The 24,437-nt window shown below is 46.1% G+C and overlaps 1 pseudogene; it reads right to left on the reverse strand.

The window, feature by feature from the left end:
* Positions 1-702: 702 nt before the first annotated feature.
* Positions 703-24,437, reverse strand: part of LOC120850205 — a 37,104-nt pseudogene continuing 13,369 nt past the window's right edge.

Below are 24,437 nucleotides of genomic sequence, written 5' to 3' on the forward strand. Positions count from 1 at the left end.
AACACGACATCGGCGCATTTTCCCATTTTACTTAGAAAGAGTATTAGTTGGAATGAAATTTTACCGTCTGCATTATATCCCCAAGAAAGCAACGCTCGGTCACCGACTTCTAGAAGATTCGCGTTCATTCTCGCACCAGACGTAACTTTTCACCTGCTTTCTTGTTCTCGAAAGTGCCAGATCATCCTCGCCCCGAGCGCGCGATGGTCGAGCCTTCTTTGCCGAACTTTCGAGACAGTGACGCACTGTAGATAAGCAGCTACCCACGACATTGCCGAGTCAGTCTCGCTCTCCCTCTCTGTTTCGCCGAATTGCCGCCTGCTTTCCTGCTGCCTCGACGCTCTTTCGTTACTTATGTTTGGTTGGTACAAGTTCGCCCATTAAACCTTCATTCTCAGTTCACTCTTCGTCTTCTCGTCACCTTCATTCGTGACACTATAATAAGTTTAATGGCAACCTTTCGTTTCTATGAGAAAAAAAAAAAAAAAAAAACTAGCGATCGCTTGTTCGTGCTAACAGTGTCGCGCTTTTTACCTATTTGGAAAGGGTACACAAGTACCTCTTAAATATCCACAAACACAATATTTGGCTTTGGCTAGAAGTGTTATAAATGATTATTTCACAATGAAAAATAAAATAAGTTGAGATGCAATGTTACAAAATCAGGAATAAAATGACACACTCTAGGTTCATAAACAAAAGTCAAAAGCAAATCGTACGGCCGACGGCACACATGAAATCTTCAATTAAGGCGGGAACACATTTGCGGAAAAACGAACCGAAAATCGGAGAGAAATCGGAGGCTGCGAAAATCGCAGCGTGCGATTTTCGGAAGACGAGCCACATGAGGTGGAATGCGCGGCGCGGAAATCGCAATGCACTGCGGTTTTCGTGCTCCGACTTCAGGAGGCTGTTCGGTAGTCTGGCGAGCTGGCGTCCCATATTTCGCGCCTCTTAAAAACTTCAGCTATTAAAACCTCGTTGAATGCCACGCGAGCCTTTGTACCACCACCCTTTGATAAAGACAGAAGGGGTTTTCTACGAAGGTTGAGACGAGAACGCAGGGATGGCATACGATGTTGCCTGCGCTGCTTCCGAAGCTGCGTGAGCCTCCATGTTGCGAGCCGATCGCATCTTTTCGTTCCGTCCTGTTCCGGGCTTTCGATCACCGAGCTCCTCCGCCCCGAATTCGGAGGCGCCGTGCGAAAATATCTGGCGCTGCAGATCTTTCGAACCGCTCCCGATTTTCGGAAAAGGGGAGGAGCCTAGCTGCCGTGCGATTTTCGTGTGCGGTTTTCGCACGAAATTCGGCTTTTTTTTCGCAAATGTGTTCCCGGCTTTACGATTGCCCCAGCGGCGTACATTTCGCAGAGGCTGCGAAGACGGCGTGTCATTTCGACGAGTCTGGACTTGCACCTCTTCTTGGGAGGAGCACCGACTCGATTCTGGGCAGTCATCATGGCCACGGTCGATTCCTCCGAGCGCAAGGCGTCGATAGCTTTCCATACTGTAGAGTGGCTGTGGCCGACTACGCTTCCAAATCTCCGGTTCCATGCTTCAGAGTACTTGTTGGTCCTTTGACCTCCGTCTACAGTGGCCGAAAGGACATTCCAAGTGGCGGGAGGATAGCTTGGTGGCGGGAGGATAGCTTGGTGGCGTTCTTCGCAGGCTGACGACGCCGTTCGCTCGATTTACGCGCCAATAACTTCCGGTGACATAGGTTGTGTCAAAATAGTCTTCTGCGGATTCTGGCATCATCACCTTCAAGACATAGATGCCACTTTCGATGTCTTCGGGTGGCAGGAAGACGAGGGCGTCGACCATCCCAACGAAAGTACGAGAGCTGTCGTCTTCGTTGTAGGGCCTTGCCAGTCCGAGTTCTTGAACCTTTCGCCAGGTGCTCTGGCACAGATGGAATAAGCAAGCCTTCCTGTTGATGTCTTCCCCGTGTACTTCCTTGACAGCGTTCATGGTCGCTTTTTCGAAATCGCACATGACGTTGACGGGAGGGGGCGTCAGTTCTAGAAACTCACATTCTCTAATGACGGACGTGAGAAGCTTTCGATAGGCTTCTTGGGATTTTCTTGTCATAAATGCGTAAGCAACAGAGACAACGCTCTCTCCTAGAGGTACCAGGATGAAGTGCAGCTGCAGGAATCCCTTGGGAGAGAGTTCGAAGTTCCCGTCCATAACACATATGCTGCTCTTGGCTAGCAGTTTTAAGCAAGGCTTAGTTGCGAACACGAGCAGTCGGGCTTGTCTCAGGTCCGTTGTCGTAGCAGAGGAAACGCTTTGGTTCATTGCCCGCAGTCGTCGTCCAGGCTGTCTCAACAAGCAGGTCCCTGAGGCTGACAAGATTTGATGGGTACACTGAACCCCGCTGTTGGCGAATACAGCGATTCAGGCTCTGCTCAGTCTTCATGAGGTACTTTCCATCTTCACTCAGGTCCCTCACGGCTTGAGTGATAACGGCGGCAGGCTTTTCTTTTGAAGCAAGGGCGACCTCTTTACTCTTGGTCCTGGATTTTGCCACACTAATTCCACCGTCGTCTGGGGGGGTGGTTATGACAAAAAGTATGGTTGTAGGCGCCTGTTGCTCCGTCGACAATCAAGGCTTCTTTGCAGTGAATGACGCGCTTGACACAGCGCCAGCGGACGCCCGATGCTAGGTCCTTTTCGTGTACATGCACCCATCCACGCACAACTTCGTTTCTCCCTTGATGGACTTCAAGGTTTCCATTCTGGAAATATATATCATACTGTTATAGATATCAGTTATTGAAAACGTACGCCATTTATCAATATCAGTCGTTAAGTAGAATTGAGACAAAGTTTAAAAGCCTGCATGCAAAACTAAGATTTGCTGCAAGTTAGCAATTGTAAACCAATAAACACGGGTAAATTGGTTATTTATTAGATAGAAAATCGCACTCTCATTTGTTGATAGAACGTTAAAAGAACTTACTTCACAGCAGCCCCCAAGTCCCCGATGTGAATGAACTCCGCTGACCGAGCACCTGGCCACACGATACCAATGAGACCGGCTATCTAGAACTTACGAACTCTTTCGACAAAGTCATATCCCGCTTCCAAAACACACCAGAATAGATTATTTCGGTTGCTTGGTGTGACTTACAGTCTCCCTTTCTACCTCTAGGTGAGTCAGGTAATTTGTGATTGGACAATGACAGGACCGCCCAAAGGCCATGAGAATCAGGGAAAATCCAGCGATAGAGAACGCTTTGGGGAAATTCTTACAGCGGAGCTGTTAAGGGCTAGGTTCCCCAGTTTTATGTCCGGTACCAAACAAATGTCTACACAAAACTACACAAAACTCTGGACAGCTACCGCCATCTATGAGCGACGGCGGCAACCAGACAAGCAACCTGTTTGCCACCGTCGCTCATAGATGGCGGCAACCTTTCCAGCCTTTCCGTAAAGGTGCGCGATGGTCCAGTGGTCGCCGTCGTGTACGTCCCCCCCGCCCCCCCCCCCCCCCCCCTCCCCCACCCCACCCGCGACGCCCAGGAGAGACACTGAAGCATTCATGGTGGACGTCTTCGGCTAGGTCATGCTCGGCGACGACACGTCTGCCGTAGTGACGAGTGACTAACGTTGACATTGCACGCTAGGAGGGAAAGTGGCTCACTTCTTTTATGCTCGAGCGCTTCGGGCTTGCGTGTGTGAACGAACCTACGGTGTTCACGACCAGGCATCGGACGTATATACACCTCGTCTTCACGAAGAACGTGCCTGCCGTCAGCGTACACCCTACGGTGGTATACCACAGCGATCACTTAAGGACATGGTCATTGAGGTTACGAAATAAATAACAACGCCGGTTCGTTATATATATATATATATATATATATATATATATATATATATATATATATATATATATATATATATATATATATATGTCTGATCCTTTAATCGTTCAAATAACCTATTACCCAATCACACTTTAGTTTTTACATTTATAAATACTTCATTCCTATCATAGTACAGCTTCGCTGGTCTCCCTTCTTCACCGAAGTGGAAAGACTGACAGTTTGTTTCCTACTTTCCACCTGGGGCCTTTTTTTCCTGGGACATTTTTTTCCGGGGACATTTTTTTCGGGGACATTTTTTTCCGGGGACATTTTCTCCGGGGACGTTTCTTCCGGAATCCGTGCTCAGTTAGTCTATCATTGATGCATCTTGAAATCTGACCAACATATTTGAAACCACAGGCCAACGGTATCTCGTATACTACGTCCTCTTCAGTGTGAGTTGGTGGCGACCTTGGGAGGTGGTTATAAAAGCTGTGGACGGAACAACATTTGTTAGCTGAGTTTGAGTCGTTTTTCCTGTCCCCTTTTTTTCTGTGTCTTCCTGCACTTTTTTTTTTTCAAGTTTCCTTCCCAGTCTCAGGAAATTAACATCATGATCAACATAAACCAGCTCGCCTGCACCTTGACACTTTTTTCGTACATTGCAGTGCTACTGCACGCCAGTTCCGAGCGCGTGGAGCGAAAGCTAACGCTGCAGAACCCAGGGATCGTATAGGACCAATCCCCACCCCTGATCGTTTCGATCTGGATGAGCATCATATACCACCGCACGGTCGTGTATCACTACTGTGCGGTGCACGTTAAAGACCCCAGGCTAGCGACTGCAGTGCACTTGCCAAATTGCTCATCTATACAGCCGACACACCAGACGCTCACTGAGACTGACTAGCTACAGGCTGTACATACACAAACATAATTAGTATTTGGCACGCGCTTTCCAGCCTTGAACTCCTCGTTCACACTTCCGCAAGACGCTCTTGCCGCCGACCGAATTCGCTGGCCAAACAATGACCGAGTCGCTGATATCGAATGGCTTGCGATATTAAACATCAGCGACAAAACGAGCATTCACGCTAACCTCTCGAATGTTCGCGAAATAGGCAACAACCGATTAGGTCTTATTCACACTTCTCATACAGAATGCGGACGTAAGGAACAACGCATTTCGCACGCCTTGCAAAATTCGAACTCCAAAAGTACATAACTAGAATTGAGCACCCAAACCTAGTTACGCAAGAAGTATTACGTCTACAAGGGGGGGGGGGGGGGGGGGCACAGGAGTAACCGGAATGAATTTCTGGAGGGCGCCCCGCCCTCCAGAAATTAATTCCGGTTACTTCCGCCCCCCCCCCCCCCCCCCTTTCTTAGACATCTGGCCGCCCCCCCCCCCCCCCCCCCCCTCCCTTTTCTGGGCCCCACCTTCGTAGTACCAGCTTCTACCGCCAACAGTGCTTAACGACACCCCTTCCTAAAGCCCCTCGATGTCTTTGCATTTGTCTTGCGAGTAGCGTCAAATGAGCCTGTGCACGAGGCCCGTGTGGCCCTTGGAAGCAAATGGCGGCGCAACGCTGAAATGAGCAACTCTTGGGAGCGGATGGTGGCGGAGCACCCGCTCTTGGCACGTGTCTTGCGCGTTTCCACAACATTGGTTGGCGGTACTTGTGTGCGTGAATTTAATCAAGGGTTTTTACCCCTTCCTCCCCTCCCGAGCCAGTTTGCCGACCGGGGTCGGCGTCGTCTGCAAAAGTTCAAGTGCCATGTTGTGAATTTTTTTCCCAAGAACTTCAAAATCACTGCTCGTTTTTCGCAATGCAATGTTTGATTTGAAAGACCCTCTGCAACAATAATAATAATAATAAAAAAACACGTTTTTCCATTCAGCATTTTTTTATAGGCATAAATAGAAAAGTTACGCGGGGCGAGATCCGGTGAATACTGAAGTGAAAAAGCGATAGCACGCCTGTTTTGATTAAATATTGTTGCACTGACAGGAACCTCCACTCCCTCCTTTCCCTCAAATCGAGGCGTTTCTGCCTCCCTGAGTTGCGCAAGCGTCGCAAAACTTCCAGGTAAAGCACCTGATTAGCAGTATCACCAGAAGGAACAAACTCGGAGCTAAGAATTCCCAAATGTTTTGATGTTTTCATCAGTTGAGGAGGTTGAGGGTCACCTTGAAGGAGGTTGGTCGTCGATAAACAATTCACCGGCCTTGAACAGACAAAAACTCCTCGTAGAGCTGCGATCTCTTAATAGCATGTTCTTGGTGAGCCGTCTGAAGCATTATAAAAGTTTTGCCGCCATTTTCAGTAAAAGAAAACACAATTTCAAGGCCGCCCGCTGTTGCCTCAATTAAGTCATTCGAAAAGAAGAAATATAACAGAAAAAAAGAGAAAGAAACGAAGAATGGTTTTGAAGCGCTGGGGAAAAAATTTACCACATGCCGCTTTAACTTTAGCAGACAACGCCGGTCAGTAAACTGATTCGGAAGGGGCAGAGCTGGACATTGGGAAAGTTTGGCCAGTGGGTGTGGCGACCAAGGCGCCAGAGAAGAGAAAAGTAAGGGAAAGGGAGGAGAGCGCCGAAGGAGTAAGAGAGAAAGAAGGGAGCAAAAAGGAGACGACCGCTATTTTTACTAGGGATGCCGCGAACCACCCTAGGTTTGAATTCGAAAGTTTTCGATATTTTCGACCGTAGAGAGGTTCGAATTAGAAAAATTCGCAACTTTCAAAAATCGTGGAGTTTTGAATTCGAAAAGTTCGAAGCTTTATGGTTTCTAAAAGTTCGCGTTCGATTATATCGAATATCTTCTTACTTGAGGTTCGAGAAATTCAAAGATTTCGAACTTTCCTAAATTAAAATTGGAGAGATTTTATTTTATCAATTTTTTTTTGGATCTGAAATTAGAAAAATTTGAATGTTTCGAATTTTTATAAATATTAAGTTGGAAAAATCGAAGATTTTGAATTTCTTTCTACATAAAGTTCGAAAAGTTCGAAGGTTTCGATTCTCTTTTAGGGCTAAATTCGAAAAACAAAAACTTCTAAGGTTTCGAATTTCTTTCAAGTCCAAGTGCGCAAAGTTCGAAGTCCGGTTTTCATGTTCCGCCAGTTTCAGTCTGAAATAACATTTTCCCGCCTCACTGGTTTTCACGAAATCAGGTTTAGAAAAGTTCGGGTGTGATACTTAGACTGCGCGAAGTTGGTCAGGCAATTGAATGAGACGACGAATGTCCCGGATGTGCTGGAATATTTGCCAGAGCAGGGTGACGTGTGACCGTAGATCAGTAATTGTGACCGCCAGCCCGGTGGGGGGGTCTTTAACGTGCATCACGCAGTAGTGATCACACAAACGCACTGTTTAACGATACTCATAAAGTTCGAAACGCCCAGAAGCAGGCAGGTGGTTGAGGGTCACTTGAGGCTCAGAAAAACCTTGAAGGAATCTGGCAAACTGCCTCCCTACCCCCTTGCACGCTGGTAGTAATCCAATCGAACGCCGCCCGAGTGACGCTGGCATATAGTAAGTTTAGTGTGTACATGAAGCAAAATCCTGAGACTGAGAATGAAATTTGAAAGAAAAAGTGTAAGAAGACAGAAAAAAAAGGACAGGACAACGTCTCAAAATCAGCTGAGGACAACATCTCAATCTCAACTCAGCTAAAAACTCTGCTTAGGACAACGTTTCAAACTCAATTCAGCTGAGCTTAAGACGTTGTCCTGTCCCCTTTTTTCTTTCTTCTTACTCCATTTCCTGCGAATTTCATTCCCAGTCTCGGGATTTTGCATCATGCTCAACATACACCAGCTCGCCTGCACCTTGCCAATTTTTTCGTTCGTAATTGCTTTGGAGGTTTATTTTCCGGGACGAAAGAAACGCCGAGCAAAAATCACCGAAGCTGACACAACTTGAGGTCGAGGTGCGTTCTACCATACCAGTGGCGTCGGAAGAGGAAAAACGGGGGAGGGGGGGGGGGGGTCCAGTGTCTCTCTCTCTCCTTATTTTTTATTTTGTTTTGCACGCAGGCAATTCTTTATTTGCTTCAAGGAGCCCAGGGTAACAGCATCATGAGGGGCGAAGTAGACGACACGAGCGGAGTCAGTAGTAAGTCACCAGCTACAAATTCCTCGTTAGAGTATTTCGGATGGATTTGAAACAATTACAACTAAGCCTGAAGCAGTCTTGTACGCAGTGCAAAAAAAACAAAAAAGTAATCGATTAAGAAAGATTCAGTTCTACTCATCTTCACCCCAAGAACCGTAATAAAAAAAAGTTCGGCTGCTCAATAAACATTACTAATTTCCCCCTTTATGAAATTAACATATAGGTAGCTGCATTGTAGATTATATATATGTTATCTTGTCAAGACGTAGCCGCTTCAAACAGCAAAGGCATCGCTTCTTCCTCCAACAAAGTAATATTGTAAGAACTATACACGTAGCGCGACGTGTGAACAATGCGCAAAACTTTCTTTTTTTTCTTGAGGCCAAAAACAAGCGTACAATACTATAGAAGCGAAGTAATTAGTCGTTACTTGAAAAAAAGCACCCAGACTTCGACTACTTCATATTTTCAAAACGACTTTTTTTTTTTTTTTTTTCTCTCTAGCGCTTTGAAAACGGATCTTTTGTACTGCTTATCATTGGATCATAATCAGCGAATTATAGGAACTACTTATCTTTTGAGCCGAAATTGATATCAATAAACATTCCTCTTGCCGGAGAATAGGTTCAAAGATTTCTCCTAAAAAGTAAAAAAAAAAAAAAAAAGAAAAGAAAAAACAAAGGGCGCCAGTAGATGGAAAGATAAGGGGAGAAAAGGGAAGCGGTTAAGGGCGATTTACTACTTCCATAAGCAATCAGGTTATCCTCGCGATTACTTTCGAATACACTCACTCAAACGATTACAAAATTACTCTGAAAAGTAACCGGTTACAAGTAATTCGATCGCTTGTAAATGAGTACCGTCTGCTCTGAAGAAATTGAACTTACGCTTATTTTCAGAAAATGGCTCTCAAGTCCGATGGCGCAGTGAGTCGCCCATTTCGACCTTCTGCGCACGTCGTAGATCATCTCTTTCGAACGATTCAAGGCTCGCTCACACGGTCGCGCTTGACCGCGTTAAAGGGCAACTCCGCTTAATTTCAAAAATTTTGAGATAGTGGCCGATTTTGCTTTTTGAAGCACTCAAAAACAATCCCCAATCCTTTGTTTCGCGAAAAATAAAATATTTTTCGTGTAATTTTGCTCTAGCCATGATCACAAACCGAAACCGAAACGGTGGCAAAGCCGGACAACATTGTATATTCGGCATCACTAAGCATGTACACCCACGTGATATACAATGGGAAGAAGGAGCTCCCCTCTTATCAGGATCCTCCTTTGTGCCTCCTGGATTAGCACAGGCGTCGCTATTTTCCCCCCAGAAGATTATAGAAGATTAACCTGTCACTCAAAATTCTTACAAAAGCAGCTTCCCTCTCCGGGGAGAGCACGGCGCTGGCGCCACCCGTGCTCTCGCCGGGAAAGAAAACAAAATTGAAAAAAAAAAAAGAAGCTGTACATGCTTGATGACGTCACGGACGTGCCGGTAGAAGGAATTTGGAGGAAGCGGAAATGCAGCCGGGCAGTGTTGTCTGGCCCGCACGTCTCATCCAAAACCAGCGGATTCGTGCTTGTCAAACTTTGACAGCGATTTTAATGAACTTCTAGGCGGAATTCCGTCGTTATATTTGCCATGGGGGTTTTGTAGATGATAACAAAGAGAACTGTATAGTTTTGCAGTACTGGAAAAGAAGCGGAGTTGCCCTTTAAGACGGCTTGCGTCCATCTGTTGCCATGGCGACCTGTCGACGATCTAAAGGGGAGGCGTTGCACTGCTCGACGCAACGCAGTCGACGCAACTGTGTGAACGAGTCTTGATAACATAGCCAGTGTTGTGCCAAACACACAAACAAAGTATTTAAGATAAGATACTGAATACCCCTTGGAAAGTGCCTACGGGACTTGCGGTTGCAAATTGAAGCAGCCAGCAACCAGTCTACTTTTCCAGTCTTCCTGTGTATTCCTATGGGAAAACGGACGTGATATTTTTCTCATCGCCGAAGAATGGTAAAAGTCAGCATAGTTTCTTTACTCGTAACGGGCACTAATAAGTAGCTTTATTCACATTATAAAAGTGTAATTTATTTAGTTAATGCTTTTTTGTTTCCTGAGTCATGTTTAAGTAATCAAAAATTCAGGCCCAGGTCTATGTTGTACAGCATGATATACAATACAAGCCGTCAATTCAAGCAAAAACGAACAATTAAAAAGAAAAAAAAAATCGGTTATTAAACATGAGGAAGATACATAGAAATGGGGGGACGGACAACAATGACTTCCAACTAGCAACAACATTTATTGACCCGAAGTTTGCATATATAGGTGAAGGAGGAAAGGGTGAAAGACGCCACAGTGGAAGGGGAATGCAATGGGAGAGGAGGTGGTAGTAGTAGTAGTAGTATGCGTTTTGGGGGAAAGGGGGAGGGAACCGACTTGCTGGGGTTCCCCCCCCCCCCTCTTCCCCAAAAACGCGTTCTACTACTATTACTACTACACCCTCTCCCATTACGTTCCCCTTCCACTGTGGCGTCTTTCACCCTCCCCTCCTTCACCTATATATGCGAACTTCAGGTCAATAAATGTTGTTGCTAGTTGAAAGACATTGTTGTCCCTCCCCCCATTTCTATGTATCTTCCTCATATTTATAACATATAATATATTTATATATACATATATATGGATATAATAATAATAATAATAATAATAATAATAATAATAATAATAATAATAATAATAATACCAACAATTGGAAAGGGGGGTAGAGGCAAGAGGGGAGGGAAGATAACTTTCAGGGCGCCGAAAATACACAAGGACAAGATACAAGAAAGGAGACGTGAACAAGGCGCACTCGCAACTAGCGTTTATGAAAAACCACTCTCTTATATACTCATGGCAAACAACACAATCATACTACGTCCGGTGTAGCCCCCTTCGTAGAAAAGTGTGCTCTTTTGCCGATAGTGACACAGACGTGTCACTAATGCAGTCCATGCCTTTTTCTTTTATTTCGAAGGCCTCGTGCAGCTCCCTCGATATCCGATCGGCGTATCTGGCCAAAAACCTTGTGTCACTAAATGACGGTGTGCAGGAGCAACGGCTGCAGTGCGTGGCGAGGTGTCCCGACGGGGTAGCCCGTGTAGCCGCAGCATGTTCGCGGGCGCGATCATTAAAGCATCTGCCCGTTTGGCCAATGTACGATGATCCGCATGACATGGGGATTTCGTATATGACGCCCGTGGCACATTCCGTGTACCTGTTGCGGTGCTTCGTATTGCAAAGATCTGCGGACTCACGGGGATTGTTGATTCTGTGACACAATCTCGATAGCAGCAAAGTGGAAAGTTGAGCCAGTTGGTTCATGGTTCTTTAAATAATTAAAAGCGCCGAAAAAGACAAGGACAAAGAAGTGGAACGACACAAGGCGCAAGAAGTGGAACGAGCGCCTTGTGTCGTTCCACTTCTTTGTCCTTGTCTTTTTCGGCGCTTTTAATTATTTAAAGAACAATCTCGATAGTTTGTTTGGTGCGGAAAACACAATAGGCACATCGTACCTATCAGCAACCTTTTTAAGATTGTGGGTGAATGAGTGTACATAGGGGATTGCCACCGGCCTCACTGCTGCTCTTTCACGGGGCTGCCTCCGTGTACCTTTAAACTTTTTTATTAGGGTGTCCGCTACATCCACCAGAACTCTCTGCGGGTAGCCCGCTTTTTGCAACCTCACTGCCTGTCTCGTGAAGCTCGCTTGAGCGGTGTGTGCACATGATCTTCTTAGTGACGCCTCGAGACAACTAGATGCAATTCCTCTTTTTACAAGTTTCGAATGGGCCGAGCTGAACGGAAGGATGCCCTTTTTAGAGCGTGGCTCATATGTCCGGCATATGTGATTTTCTTCAAGACTTAGCCTAAGGTCCAAGAACTGTATATGCCCGTTCACTGGCTCTTTACGCGTGAACGACAACCAATCACCGCATGACCTAAATATGTCAAGCACTTCTTCAACCCCGCAGCTCGGTGCGTCAGCGGGTCTGCCGAGGACAAGAAAGTCGTCCACATATCTGACGATGCGACAGCGGTTCGCGTCGCCCAACCTCTCGGCAATCTTTCTTCCGCACACACTTAAAAAAAAAAAAAAGATTCCGTGAGAGTGACATCTAATCGCTTGGAGGCGCGGAAACGATGGACGTCAGCTATGGTCCCAAGAAGTTTATGCCTCTCCTGGATCAGCCTATGGAGGGGGATCCGAAGTTGTTTTGACTTTGGTGGATGGCGAAGGCCTCCATGATGTCTCGTCCGTATCTTGAGGCGTGACCTCCAATCCTGGTCGTCGAAGGAAGGTCGGCCGAACAGGGTATGCTGAAGTCAGAGGTGTGTTTGGCAGTCGGATGGTAACTAATCTCCGAAGTGTCGGAGGCTGCTTTCTTGACCTCGTTCGTGTGTTCACTCACGCGATCATTTAGCACCGCCCGATGTATTTAGCACCACAGAACATGGGAACTGAATGCGCGCACTCTTTACAGCAGGTTACATAATTGGACTTGTGATTTTTCTGGCAAGAGGGCGCTGGACCGGTGTTGTTGACCTTTCTACAAATAGAAGCTTATTTAAACTTGCACGAGCGCGAGCTCGATGAATTTCAGGCGATGTGAAGTGTTATATATGTAGGGGATGCATGCCAAGCATAACTTAGGAGGGAGGGGTTTGGACCTGTACCCCGCGACAAGATTTTAAAGTTGTTGTTTCAATCAGGTCTCTCGGGTATCCTACCTTGAGCAGACGGCTAATCTGCTTGGATAGGCTGGGGGCGGAAAAGGTGCTGACAGGATTTAGCTTTGCCCGACGCAATTAGGTTTTGGACGATCCCATTTTTTGCATTCTTGAGTGTGAGCTTTTGAAAGGGAGAACGGGCTTAGAGGACCTCTGCTGGTGAGCCAAGCAGTTGCCTTTGCTAGTCGGGACCAACCTGAGATCGAGGAACTGTAAACCCTCAGTGGAAGGGGTGGGGTCTCTTTGGTGAACGTGAGCCCATGGGAGTTCCTCTGGAACACGCTCTTTATGCCTGCGGAGTCGGTGATGGTAGATAGTAGGATTAGGTAATCGTCAACGTAACGAAAAACCTCCACATGGGGAAAACCTCGTTGAAGGTCCGACTGAGCTTTGGAGTCAACAATAAAGAAGTAAATTTCGCTGAGGGTGGAAGCCAAGCAAGACCCGATACAAACGCCGGATTTTTGTAAGAACACTTTACCCCCATATTCAACAAGCGTTGATCGGAGATACCACTGTGTCCATTCGAGAAAGGAGGACAGCGAGACTCCACATGAATTTTGAAAGTCTATGTCAGCTTTCTGGTGGATGGCGTCAGAAATGAAATCCAGGAGTGTCTTCACGTTTAGGCTATAGTAGAGATGTACAACATTGAGAGAGAACGATCATACAGCTTCAGTGCCGGCGTGCAACCCGTCCAAGACGAGAAGGACATCTTCCGAATTTCTTAGTCTGAAAGGTTGGGGGAGCCCTAATGTGCCGAGATGTTTCTGCAGAAACTTCGCCAAAGGATTCTGCCAACACTCTGCAACAACTGTAGCATCTGCCAGGTCGGCTGAAAGAAAGGGCTGGCAACTTGCTTTTCACTGGTGTCCTGCGCACACTGGAATTGCGGGAAATGAGAAGGCGGATGCCCTCGCTACTGAAGCCCATCGACTTGACACCCCAACCATTTTCCTTCGCCATTACAACGAAGCATAGCGATTGATACGAAATTTCTACCAGAAGCGCCACCCATACCGAGAGACGGCTGAAGGACGGCCCCCTCCAGCAATCCCCCGCAAGCTGTCAAGAGAACAAGCGTCAATGTTACATCGGCTGAGGGCAAGCTGCGCAAACACAAGGTCAACTCTGCGCAAACTTAAACGAGTCAATAGTCCTGATTACCTACACTGTGAAGCCCTAGACACATTGAACACGTGCTACTAGTATGCACAGAATACGAAGAAGAGCGTAAAACCTTGTTTCAACGCTACACTTTCAACGGACTTCCTTCCTCCAACACTCGGGAACTCCTCATCCCAGAAGCCCCACGTCGGCTTGTCCAGAGGGCTTACAAAGACCTCTTGGATTTTTTGAGTGAGACTGGTTTGGCAGACCGTCTTTGATCAAATACCAGACACCGCAAACAGCAAGCTTTTTAAATTGAAACCCACAGTTGTGCCAAACCCCCATCACATTATTCAACTGATTTCCAAATTTCTACACTATCTCTTTTAGCCACCTACGGCTCCTCCCCCTTCCCCAAGCCGGGTAGCGACTCGCCCCGTACAGGAGGCCAACATCTCTCCCGGCTTTCTCTTTCCTTCTCTGGACCTCACAACAAGAAGAAAAGAAGAAAATGGAGAGGTATTGCTTTGCTGGGGCAAGAACGGCACTTTTTAAAGAAGGGAGATTAGGTGAGTCGCAGAGAGCTTTCACCCTGGACCTGAGGGACCCGGATATCCGCGTTTTGAGGCCGATAAAATTCTTTTTCAGGGCGTTGTCGGATTTGTCTTGCATTTGTTGCTTGTTCAGGATGACGAACTGTCCCGTTTTGTCAGCTTGAAGCAATCTCAGCTCACCGGCTTGAAGTTCTTTGATGACTGGCGTAGTGGCGTTTTTGGTTCTCCTGCTCCCACCGTGGAAGCACACAGCCCTTGTTCAAACACCGACGAAGTTTTGACGGTTATCCTCCGGGATCTTGGCGGCGATCTTGTACACCGACGCCAGTTCGTTGACTCCGGAGCTGTCCACGGGCGGGGCAAACTTAGGTCTATGGGCGAGCAGGCTTTCCGTGGTCGGAGACATCTGAACCCCTGACAAATTGAGGGGGGCTCTGGTTGGGCCTTGGTTGACACGTCTCCGGCGTTCCTCACGTGACAGAGAAAATGATCTCAGCAGTCTGATAGCAGGGTGCTGGCTGACTCCTGTAGAAACCTGAAGGTTGCCTGACGATCATAGTTGGGTCCCAGGGGTCGCGCTTCACGGAGGACTGGAGTTGTTGCAATAAGCGTAGCTCATTGGAGATTTCGTCCCTAGCAATCCGCACACCCTTTTGATTTGCTTGCCAGTTGCCATGGGCGTACCAACCGGGGGGGCAGGAGGGGCCCTTGCCCCCCCCCCCCCCCCCAGTTCTCAGAGTGGGGGGGGGGCAAGGCATGTGTTTTGCCCCCTCTGAAACAGCCGCCACTGGGCAGGGCAAACACTGTCCGGCGGCGCCCCAGGGATACCAAGGGCGCCGCCCCCTGGCCCTTGGGGGGGGGGGGGGGGAGGGGACGGGAGAGGGGGGTCTGGTTTGCCCCCTTACTCAAAAAGAAGTTGGTACGCCACTGCCAGTTGCTTGTCTGGAATCCCACGATCTGCGTGATGAATCCGCGTGGATCCTTCTTGCGAATTGAGTATCCTAAGACTCGCACACGTAACAGCAGGAGCGTATTGCTTTATTTTGATTATTCATCCACAGTTTGCTACTAATCCAGTATGTGTTCTTCGTTTCTTAACTCCATGCTTCGTTCTTGTCGTCTCTTTTGACTGTTTGATTTGGCATATATTAGCATTCTTTTGGTGTTTTGTCAAGCTGCTTCACTCTGTGTACTTCATAGCATTGACTGTATGCGTAAATACGTGCCCTATAACAGCAGTCTTCAACGTCAACACGTATCATACATGTGTATTGGGCTATTTCAGCGCAGTGTTCGGCGAAATGAATTCTAAAGAAAAACGCTCTAGCTGACAGATATTTTTGTACATCCGATTGTAAAACGTATTCTGTCACAACGCTAAGCAATATTTGCTGTTAAAATCGAGCGCGAAGAGAAATCCCATTTGCGTTTTCCCATAGGAATGCATTACCAGAAGTGAAATGTAGACTGGTTGCTGTCTGCTTCAAAACGCAACATCACACTAGCACCACCTGAGCCTCTAGCGTTTATTGTAATAACTCAATGAACCTGAACAAAGATTCAGTTTACCCGTTAAATTTAGAGAGAAAAGCATGGGCGGACGGACGGACAAAACTTTGAAATTAGGAGGGACTACTTAAAAATACTTAATGCTCACAAAAAAAAAAAAAAGAAAAAAAGATGCAAAGTCGTGAAAGGTACAATAATTCGGTTTATGCAGGTGAGTTATACCGTCAGGCGACATAATAAAAAAGGGACAAGTCTCACAATAAGTCGAATAATAACCTAAAATTTTTTCATTTTTTAATGAGTGAAAGTAAACACGTGGTTCCAATTAGAAACATGCTGAGCGTAATCGAAAGCGGCTGCATCAACGGGTTCTAGAAAGACTTGGACCACGTGGGAAGCGTGGTAGTGCTCTAAAGTTGCCGATCATCCAGCATGCGCAAGGCTTGCGGGCGAAACCGCGGACAATAACAGACGGGAGAACCGCGCAGCGCCAGCCATGCGCTTGTTGGACGAGCGGCATCTTTAGCGCACTACCGCGCTTTCGGCGCGCTCAAAGACTTTCCAAAGATTTACTGATTTCGTGGTGTGTGATTATGCGTGGCAAGTTTTTATCTGGAACCATACGTTTATCCTTACTAATGAAAAAGTGAATTCACAAGCTGCAGTTAGCTATCCGACATATCTTAACAATTAGCCCTCTACAGTATATCCTCTTGGCCGTGTAAATCACCATCACGGAACGCATATTGTAGCTTTCACGACTTCAAAAAATAAAAACAAAACAGCCTGTAAGGTTTAAAAAGAGCCCAATAAATCAGTTGTTTTTAACAATTCAAAATTGTGCAGCCCATCCAATTCACGTGAAGATGGAGGATCAGCGAATCTGTTATCTTGACGACAACTTTACGACATTTATACGATTTACATAGGATTGCAATGAAAACATGTATACGACTTCGTTGTTTAATTGTCTTAGTGACTGAAGTGATCATTGTCTTATGCTCATTTATGGGAAAGTTGTAAACCCAATGTTTCGAGGCACACATCGAGGGCACTTTTTTTCCGATTGAGCCCAAGCCTCTTTATCAGCATCGCAGGAGCGAAAGAAAAGAAGGTTAGATCGGCACGCTCTGCCCTCGGCCTCGACACAGCGCATACCTAGCTGAGGTAAGTTGGTGACTGTAGATGATAACGAGGGATCAGGACCTCACTATCGGATAATGCTAAGGAAGGCTGACTCAGGCGGGTTGCCCCCTCGTTTTATTTATACTTGCCACGACCAATCGAGACGAGGGAGCGCCCTTAAAACGGGAGTTATTTTTTTTTTGCTAACATCCATGGGCGATATTTTTTTTCTAGATTTTAGCACATAACAGCTTCGCTCTAAAAGGATAATTTAGAAAATTAATCTCGTGGTAAAAAACAAACAAACAAAAGAAAACCACTTTGTTTCTGGTAAATATCTCAGGGGTCACAGAATCGTCAATTTGGAAATCTGCATGCGACACATCTGCTATATTTTGAACGATTCGTATGAAAACTGAAGGCGATTTTTCGTGGGATAATATTAAATAGAATCGACATTCTATTTCCAGATAATACCAAAACCGGGCAACAAGGCAAGTTATAAATTTTGATTTCATTCAACCGTCAGGTGATACCAGGTGTTCCGCAGAAAAGAGGATTGGTTTGTCTTTCCCCGCATTAATGAACTATGCATCGCCGAACGATCAGTTTCGGCCGAAATGTCATGCTAGCTGTTGGCAACCGATGCCAGATTTAGTACTTTACGTTCGTTTAATTCGAAAAGTCTACGCGAATAAAAAATTTAATAAAAAAATACGAGCTTGGTCATGCCGACAACGACCGGTAAGCACAAAATGACCACTATATCTTCCAGGGAAGAAGAGAAGGGCGTCTGAACTGCACCACCTACCGCAGTTTCGCTTTCATTTCTGATACAAGCCGCGAGATGGAGCTGCGTGAATGAAAAGGCCGCGAAGCGCGCGAGCTTATTTACGCAATGCGCGAATGAGCTTGCACTTGCGTGATCCGTACCCTCGACTCCAGATAGCTAAAAAACAAAACAAATAAAAAACAAAAACTGAAGATAGTTTAGTCGCAAAAGGTCGTCTGCCGGGAGACTGAAAACTTTTTATGCAATTCCTGATGGACGTAAAGCCTTTCAGTACCGATGTTTCGTTACAGCCGGCCGTTAGAGTTGAGCGTCAAGACTCGCTCACAAACTTGCGACTCCTTGAAACCGAGTGCCTTAAAACCTCTTAAAATCTCATTGGACGTGAGAACAATGAGAACACACTGACACGCGTGCGCCGTCTATGCGGTGGCCCTGGAACTGCATTTCACTAGGGCGCTGCGCAGGTATTTGTTTTGTTTCTGGATGGAAGCTGAAAGTACATTAATGTATAATTGTAAGAGATTGGAGGAAAATGGAAGCTTCAAGGTGCTGTATCCATTTACTCAGCCAGGAAAGGCAACACTGACGTGAGAAAGTTTCCTGAAACATGCGGCGAAACTGCGAGTGTGGGGTGCTCGTTCGGGGTTTGGGTCAAAACTCCCACGAATCGGCAGCTTTTAACGTCCACTCTGTCGTGGCCGCGGCAGCAGCCGCGGCCGCAAGTGGAATCAAGTGGAAGCGTTCTGAATATCGCCGTGGCGACAACGTCACGTGCGTTGCCCTTTCCGTTACGAAGAGCACACATGGGTAGATTACTTCCAAAATGTAATTTAATTACAATTACAATTGCTTTAATTAAACTATTTTAACTATAATTACAGTTACCACTACGTGAAAAATAATTCATTAAAATTACAAATTACTCCTAAAAACTTTACAACTATTAATGCCTGAGAGCGACCTGACTTGGGCCACATAGCTTCCAACGAGTTGTTTAGAATGCAACGCATTCGTTCATTCCTTGCCCCAATGCTTGGGGAGGCTTAAGCATCGCTAAATCAGTGTCACGTATTGTACTTTCCTTTTATAGATTGTGTTAAATACATTATAGAACCTGACAGTTTGGGAAATGAAGTACCACTTTCTAATATTTTATTAAATAATAATAAATTAGTTCATATACTCGAAAACGCTAGATCGTTAAAGTAAAATTCTGTTGACACACTTTTGTTAGCCATGCAAATAAAAATGCGACAATTAGTGATGCCTAAATATTTTAATAGTGTCAATATAAAACTACAATTCCCAATCGCTAATACGGCAACATGCGCACACAAACGTTTTCTGTTATTGTAAATTATTTACATTGAGTTGAAATTATAGCTCACTGCTTCCGCTAGGGGAGTATTTTTAGGCTAGTGGTTGGGCACAAGAGCTGTCAATTAACGAGCACAAGGTATTGAAAGAATTTCGGCCAATCACGTGCTCCTATTTTCGCGCTATTCTTACCAGTTAATGACCAAACTCTCTACATATACGGCTCTGCTCTCGTCGTAAGAGGTTTTAAGAGCTTTCAAGGCACTCAATGCTAAGAAGTCGCAGGTGTGTGAACGGGTCTTTACAGAACTCCACGAAAATGAACTGATAAATAATAAGGCTTGTTCGCTGTAGCAGAGGCCTTTCATCTTATAATATAGCTCAACTCGCTGTTTTCAAACACGCCTGCATTTGCCCGCACCAGGGGTGGGCACAGCGCGTGCGCACAAACAAGAGTCGCGAGAGCTGTGAAGCATGTGCGCATGCGTCATGGCGACAGCAGCACCACCGCAGCGGCGTGACGTCACAGCAGAGTTTTGTGGTACTCGCGGACTCCGCTGGCCGCAAGTTTCGTATTGACAGTTTTCTCTAAAGTTACTTTATAGCTTTTGAATCATCGGATAACGAACGGCAAGTTCTGAAACTTTGCCGTCTGGTCTCAACCACCATATATAGCGCTGCATTTGGGCGGAGCGTTCGGCGATGCTTAGTTTATTTTTGAGGTGAGAAAAACGTGGTTCTCGTCTCTCGGACATACCCGGTATAACGAAGGTGGATCACCCCGTTGCATGAATTCAAGTTTAAACCCAAAACTTTCTTTGCAGAGCGCCCACCACCCGATATTCCACCAGGCACAGGTAATTCGACGTATACATAAGTTTGGTGTAGCGGAGGGATTGTAGCACCACAAAGCTTTCCTAATTAGACCAAGACTCTAGGATCGATTTCATCCGATCAAAGGTCCGCACGATGTCCTTGGGTCTTACTTTTCCCGACTGTTCCCTTTATAAAATGCTTCACTAGGGATTTAAAAGGTTAAAAAGCGCAAACAAAGCAAGGACAATAGAGACAGAAAGACGACAAGACGGACAGGACAGGAGGACAGGACAGGCGGTTACGGTGACGTCAGAATGCCGAGCTCTTATTGGTTTTGATTGGAAGGATAGTGGGTAGACCTCAATGCTCGTTGCTTCGAGGTATACCCACTATTTTTCTCCAATCAGCCAATCAGAGCTCGACGTTTTGACGTCAACGCAACCCCCCTGCGCAACAAGCAGACGATCTTGAGCTCCGCGAATAGGAAAGTATTTGACGGGAGCACGGAGTGTGGTTACATTGCAGACTCACTTTTCTTCTTCTCACACAGGTCCTCCCATCTTCTCGACGGAATTCAGTTGCATTCCGTGGCACATCCGCTGGAAGTGCTACGTGGGCATCCTTAAATGCGACTGCAAGAGTGAGTTCATGCGTATCCTGAAGTCTCAGTGCCACAGCTCTTACATCATTCAAAAGACGCGGAGTTCCTCTGCAGACATGGTGACAGAACTATCTCCGGACACCCCACAAGTTTCCCCAAAACATGTTTGCCTCGTAGATTATTTGTATGCTTCGAAACGAGCCTGCAGACAGTTTTTAACGCGACAGCGTTAAGGAGTTTATGTCGGCCTCGGTGGCGTCGTGACGGGAAAATCCTGATTGGTGGATAGGGTCGTGACGTCACAGCCACATGACCTTTCGCGGAAACTTCAAAATAACCCACAAGGCTCACGTGAAAAGGGACGTGAAAGTGACTAAACGTGAAACTGATTAAGGAACCCGTGACATGCATGCGAATTAAAGGCCGCCGCATGTCCCGAATGATTTCACTTTACAAAGCAGTTCGTTTGTATGAAAGAAAGAAACATATAATTTTAGTCAAGATTCAAACCCAGGACCTTTCGGTTGCGGGCCAGACACGTACTGACTAGGCCACCGTGTCCACCGCCCTTCCTGCTCACTGACAGGAAGAGCACGAGAAGCCAATGAGAAGACGATGCGAATGGTGCCCGATAACGCTATCGCGTTCCGCTCTTAAAGGCGAAGCTTAAGTGTCCTTCAAGTTTTTGTACTACCAATGTGGCATAGAAGGGCACGACTCAGACATGTCCGAGAACGTCGCATCTGCGTCCTTAAATCCTGACAAGGCGTCAAATGGAATTTATGAGACATAAACTATAGAAAAAAAAAACAAAAAAAAAAAACACGAAAATCATGAATATGGACAGTCACGGTACGGTGGCTCGGTGCTTATCTCCCTCTCGATTATTATATCCCTTCGCTTCTGCCGTCCCTCTTTTTAATTTTTTTTTTTTTTAATCTGGATCCTTGTTTATGCGAAAAAATGTTAGTGCCAGAAAATAAACATTCGTCGTCCGAAAGCGAGTGGTTTTTCGTGAACTCCCTCCGTGTTTTGCTTCTTTTCATTATAAGTAAACATGTCTGCGCAGTGTCGTTTCTACGATGTTTCCTAAGTATAGTGCGACCCCGGTTGAACGCTTCGTCACTGTAACCGCTGCGCAAGAAATAGACAGACTTGCGCCAGCATATTCGAAAATGCCTCATGGTTTCGAAGAAACCGTCAATTCTACTTATTAATACTTCCCTCGCACTTTTTTCTTAAAAAAAAGAGAGTGTACTTTGGGAGATTCTAAATAACTTGGCCCAAAATAGGTTGTTTTAGATTTAAAGATAAATAAAATGTAACGTAAACAAGAGGAGATAGATACGCGCGCGGTGCCCAAGGGTATGATCCCCGAGATGGAGTAGTGCCACCTGGTGGCTACCTGTCGTGACGTAGCATCAAGTATCACGTGAACGCTTCTGCGCTTCGTTGGTAGCTTGTAGGTTGAGGTGTGTCGTTCACGATTCATGTTTGATTAGTTCATTTGAACCAGAGTTTGGGCGTGTGTGTGTGTGTGTGTGACCTAATTCTTTCTCTGTACTTCTCGTCGAAATTATGCTCAAGCAGCGCGACAACAGTGGCGTCGCGACCTACGGAACAGGACCCAGTGACCCAGTTTCGTGTTGCCGAACTAAACCGCGACCAAATCGGTCGTCATCGTAGTTTCGGGGTTTTTCCAAGTGACCAAACAGGTAGATACAGGGATAGCGTAATTTCCGGAGCAAGATATTTTTTTTTCGACCTGGCGGAAATATGCAGGCGCAGAAAACAGAAACCAATCACGACAAGGGCAGAGCAGGCGCTGAACTCGTCCTTCCGATCGCAAATTTTTCTCGCAGTCTGCTCGCAAGGTTTTAGTGACACGAAAATAAAGTGTACGTACCACAGGAATCCCTTGCGTGTTTATTTGAGATTTACATCAAAGAGAGCAGCAAATCGAGTTGGCGAGGGGGTCAGCGCCACGACAGACTCCACCACCACCACCCAACATTCCAAAAATGACAAGGGGGCGACGAAGAGATAAAACTCACCTTTTAACCGGAAGATCTAGGCCAAGGTAATGACCTAAATCTTCCGGTTAGTAATGGCCGGCCGCAAGTTGGCAAGCCAGAGTGGAAAGGCTGGAAAGGTTGTCGCCATCCATGAGCGACGGCGGCAAACCAGACAACCGGCAAAAACAACACTCTGGACAGCTACCGCCATCTGTGAGCGACGGCGGCAGCCACACGACCGGCAAGGCGATTGTCTGGTTGCCGCCGTCGCTCATAGATGGCGGTAGTTGTCCAGAGTTTCGTGTCATCATTTCTTTGCTGACAAACACGATACAAAAAAAAACAAAAAACAAAAAAAAACGGGTCATACGAACACATTTCTTCAACGAGGCCGCTGGTCGCAGGTAGCGAGTGACGGGCAAAGGTTTCCGACCCACCTTGCTTGGCCTTGCCACCAACTTGAGCTGAAGCTGTAGTCGTTGGGATTGTTGTACTTACTTCCGGAACCCGTGAATCGAGCGTTTCCTTTCGTTTGCTGCTCGAAGTCGGGAAGAGCGCGAAGAGCACGTGGATATATCCTCGCTGGTCTCCACGGCGAAGTGTCCGGGTGGTGTTGGCGGCCATGCAGACATATCGTAGGATTCTACCGTAACTTAATCACAAGTTCCAATCGTTTCGCTTGGTATACTTATTCGAATTTGTTTTAAGCCCACGCACGTTTTGCGTCATAGAAAAAAACAATAAACACTCGGCGAACGGTTTCTGCTGCTACGCGCCAAAGCACAAGACCCGAGGCAAAGCGAAGCGGAGAAAATAAAAGCCCGGCGTCGTCACGTGATACTTGTAACTACGTCACCATCGAGCGATCGCAGCGCTCTAATCGGTCCCGCTCGGGATAGCAAGGTAGGCCACACACTTTCCTGTACATATTTATCAGAAAAATCGGCAGTTTTTCAGTGTTTATTATTTCTTTTTTTTTTTCAATTATCGGTGTGCTTGGGGATTTCTTTCGGGTGGACGCCAAAAAGGGTGACTATCGGTGGAAAAAGTTTATGAACAACTAAGTGTTCAAGTCTAAGAAAAAGAGCTAAAAAAACAATGATCCTACAAGAACCCTCCCCCCCCCCAGAAACCAGACTTTTTTTTTTCTTTTAACAAATTTGATACTTTTGACCAGTCGGGACTTCATCGGTGCTTTTCGGGCTTAACCGACCTAGTATCTTAGACACCGACAGTTGTTTATTGCCGCTTATCGGTTTCAGGCCATTTTGAATTTTTGACACCGACGGACTTTAATAGTGTCGGAATGTTACCATCACACAAAAATAACAGGCAAGGCATATACTGAATTTCCCTCCTCTTTTTCCCTTCGCTTCCTACTCAATAGCGACCACGGCAAAAAGCGTGAGTATGACGATTATTTCTTGCCCAATTTGTTCTACTGAATGTCTTGTTTCGATTACAGAGGCCAACGACAACGGGAACACGTCAAACAAGCACGGTGCGATATCATTCTTTGACTATTCTTGGGCTAGCTAAACATTCTTGTAGGGTGTTAACAGATGTGAAACACAAAGAAATCGTGAAATTAAGAAAATAAGTACTGCAGAATTTGAACTCATGGACACGTCCAAAGAATCACTTTATGACCGGGAGCTCAACATTTCATCTACATGTCTTGTCTCGATTACAGAGGCCAACGACAACGGGAACACATAAAACAAGCACGGTACGATATCATTTATAATTATTCTTCGGTTAGCTAAACATTCTTGTAGGGTGTTAGCAGACGTGAAACACAAAGAAATCGTGAAATTAAGAAAATAAGTACTGCAGAATTTGAAATCATGGACACGTCCAAAGAATCACTTTATGACCGGGAGCTAAACATTTC

Source organism: Ixodes scapularis, unplaced genomic scaffold (assembly GCF_016920785.2).
Source record: "Ixodes scapularis isolate PalLabHiFi unplaced genomic scaffold, ASM1692078v2 PGA_scaffold12__126_contigs__length_90152505, whole genome shotgun sequence".
NCBI classification, from domain to species: Eukaryota; Metazoa; Arthropoda; class Arachnida; order Ixodida; family Ixodidae; genus Ixodes; species Ixodes scapularis.